We start from the raw sequence: 3,466 nt of genomic DNA on the forward strand, positions 1-3,466 counted from the left end.
CTAGGTGGAGCACAGCGACTAGGGCACTGTCGAGGCATCCTTCTTCCCATGCGGACCCCCGATCTCAAGGAGGTGGAGGGGGATCACTTTAGAGTGGCTGATGGCGATCTTGTGCTCCTCCACCTCGAATAGGCAAAGGAGGGCGATGGCAGCGTTCTCGCGGGCGGTAGGGGTACAGTCTTGAAGGCACGGGAGAGGGAGCAGGTGGCTCCGATGGTGGTGATGGGGTCCTTGTTCTCGTCATAGAGGCAGAGGTTGAGAATCGCGATGGCGTCGTGCTCCTAGAGCTGGAGGTTTGGGTGGGAAAGGAGGGTGATGAGGGGATGGATGATGTCGGCATGGCCGATCTTTAGGCGGTTCTTTGGATTGTGTTGAGCCAAGAGGTGAAGCATCATGGCCGCGTGGAGCTGGGTTTCGATGGAGGAGGAGGACTCTAAATCAAAGATGAGGCCACGGATGAGCTCGTCGAAGTAGTTGACGGTGCAGGACATGAGGAGGTGGTGAAGGGCGGTGCTACCGTTGGAGGCAGAGCTAGTGAAGGAGGGGAACTCGCGGGAGTGGTTGCTATTGCAGTCGCTGAAGGCATCGGAGGAGTCATCACTATCATTGAAGGTGCGGCCCATTCTTTCTTACCCCCCACCACCACCATCGCTAAAGGAGTCATAGGGACACCTCCACCACCGCCACTGGCTCCGTTGTGATGGACACGAGCCTCGTGGAAGCGGGGGTGTGGTGTGGCAGTGTTCAAGGTGAGGAGGAAGGGGTTGCAGGAGGTGGGGGAAAGAGGCTGACCACTCTAGGATAATGGAGACGAGGCGAGCATGGGAGAGAAGACGGAAGACGGCATCGTAGGTAGCACTAGAGTAGCTATAGCTGGGCTAGCAGTCGGACCAGTCCAAGAAGTGGAGGTAGAGGAGGAGATGGTAGAGGGCAAGGCGATGGTGGGTAGGACTGGAACTAGATCGAGCTAGGCTGGGCTCTACCCCTACCTGAGCCTGGCTCAAAAAATTTTTTTGGGCTTCGGGTCAGGTTTAAGCCCGATTATTTTGAAAAAAAATTGGCCCGAGCCTAGGTCGAAGCTCGATTGGGCCAACCCGAGCCTGCCTTCCTTTATTTCGACTTCGCTAGGTTCCATGGCCTCCACTGAAAACTTGTTGGCATCGCCGCCTGTGTTGTCCCCGACTCCCAAAAGCGAAATCCATCATCAAGAAATAGGTTAGGATTACGGATAGTGGGATTATTGAGATTTTGGCGGGTGTAGAGCAGAAAATCGAGGCCGAAGAGGTGGGAGAGGGAGTGAACAAGGTCGACAAGATTAGAGGAGGGGAAGACCTAGGAGATTCTGATGGACGCATCCTCCTCCTTTGCCTTCCTCTTCGATTTATGTAGCTTTGTTTGATTTAAGCGACTAGTGGGAGGAAAGCGGGGAGGGAAAAAGCAGAAGCAAAAATCAGGGGAGAAAGGTTTTTTTTTGGAGATCTATGGGAAGAAAATCACCTGAGGAAAAGATCGATGTCGACAATGATGGGGAGAAAGACGACAGCGGAGATCAATAGGAGGTGGCAGCAAGCAAAGAGAGAGGAGGCCGATGAGGAAGGCCGATGCTGGTGCGGTGAGGAGAGCAGAGGGAAGTGGGCATCCGTGAGAGCTTCGATGAGGAGAGAGGAAGAGGGCTCGAGAGAGTGTCGAAGAAGCCAAAAGAAAAAAATATAGAAAGGAGAGTTCAATCCTCCCCCTTCCCACTTCCCCTTCAGCCTGGGCCAAATTTTGGGCTGAGCCCGACCAAAAAGCAAAATGGGCTCTATTTTTTGGCCCGAGCCCAGCCTAAATGGTTTTGAGCCGAGCCCAAAGCTTGACCCCGAAATTGGCTTAGCCTGATGGGTCTCGGGCCGGCCTGAGCCCACTTCTAGCCCTAATGGCGGGGTGGAGACGGTGGTGGAGGGTCTAGAGCACTCAGAGAGATGAGACCAAATTTAATGGAGATGAAGGTTCTCTTTTTATTTAATTTTTTTATTCGAGATTATTTTGGTCATTTCAAGAATTTATAATGACATGGCAATGAAATTCAAGTTAATATTAACGGACGGTCTAATGGCATGGGTTAGACTGTAGGATTGACTAAAATATTAAGGATGTAATTATAGATTTTGAAAACTATTGGATGTACCTATTATTTCGACCTATTTTCTGAAAAATTTTTGTAATTTATTCTTATTATGAAATATAGTAATATAAGTCAAACAAAAAAAATTTTAGGAGGCTTCTACTTCTTACATGCTAAGAATCTCTATAATGATCGATCTTTTCATGCACCCCCACAATCCTATTATTTGTGTTCCCATTATTAGTTGAGGGGGTTCCATTCACCATCCCCTCCTAACACTCGATCTCAAAATACAATATTATTTGATAGCACGTTAAAAGAGTCATTGACATCTTAATTTTTTTTATTTTGATTGTTAATTAATATACTAATTATATGTTAATAATCAATTATAGATTTAAGTCTTATGTTCCATATATAAAAATATATCTATTTATGTTCTTTAAAAATCAATATTTCATAATAGATATATATTTAATAATAAATATCATATATATTATTAAGTCCTTGTGTTCGAGACTTATTTGGTATTACCTTGAGTCTTCGAACGGACCCAACTTGGCAAACTTACAAATGGATTCAAATTTTTAAGTTTTTAAACTATATCATGAACATCCTAATTATTTATTTATATTGATCACCTATAAAGTCCCTCTTAAATAAATGGATTCAATTTTGTGTAAAAAGACCCTACCTATCTCTTGTCCATATCCCAAGAAATTAGAATCTTATTAAAATTTTAAAAAAATAAATGAAAGTATCAATAGTCATTCTCTTCTTCATGTATTCTATCCATCTTATTCCCTAATCCCTTGAACTTTTTTTTTTTTATTTTAGCTTTTTAACATAGTACATGCATTTGAACAATAGCTAACCATTCAAAAGGAAAAATCTGAGATAGCTTTGAAAGACTCTTTTAATTTTGCATTTTCATTCGCAAAAAGTGAAACACTCTTTCTTTATTTGATCATAACACTAATCTTCCCTTTTAGTAATCATAAATATCAATACTTATTATCTACTTCATGTATTCTATCCATCTTATTCCCTAATCCCTTGAACTTTTGTTTGCTATTTTAGTTTTTTAACATAGTACATGCATTTGAACAATTGCTTGCTATTCGAGAAGAAAAATCTAAGATAGCTTTAAAAATCTCTCTTAATGTTGCATTTTCTTTAGCAAAAAGTAAAAAACTTGTTCTTTATTTGATTAGAATGCTAATCTTCCCTTTTAGTAATCATTTTCTTTCTCAATCTATATAATCATATCTAGTTTAGAGGTGCCAATGGATCACATTAAACCTAGGTTCGATTGAAAACCATCAATCCATACTTGACTCATTAGTAATTGGTTTGAGAAGT

General features: G+C 42.4%; 1 pseudogene; it reads right to left on the bottom strand.

Annotated features, from left to right (window-relative positions):
• LOC109505445 (uncharacterized) lies at positions 1 to 623 on the bottom strand (annotated as a pseudogene).
• Between the last annotated feature and the right edge of the window lie 2,843 nt (positions 624 to 3,466).

Source organism: Elaeis guineensis, chromosome 1, assembly GCF_000442705.2.
Source record: "Elaeis guineensis isolate ETL-2024a chromosome 1, EG11, whole genome shotgun sequence".
Lineage (NCBI taxonomy): Eukaryota > Viridiplantae > Streptophyta > Magnoliopsida > Arecales > Arecaceae > Elaeis > Elaeis guineensis.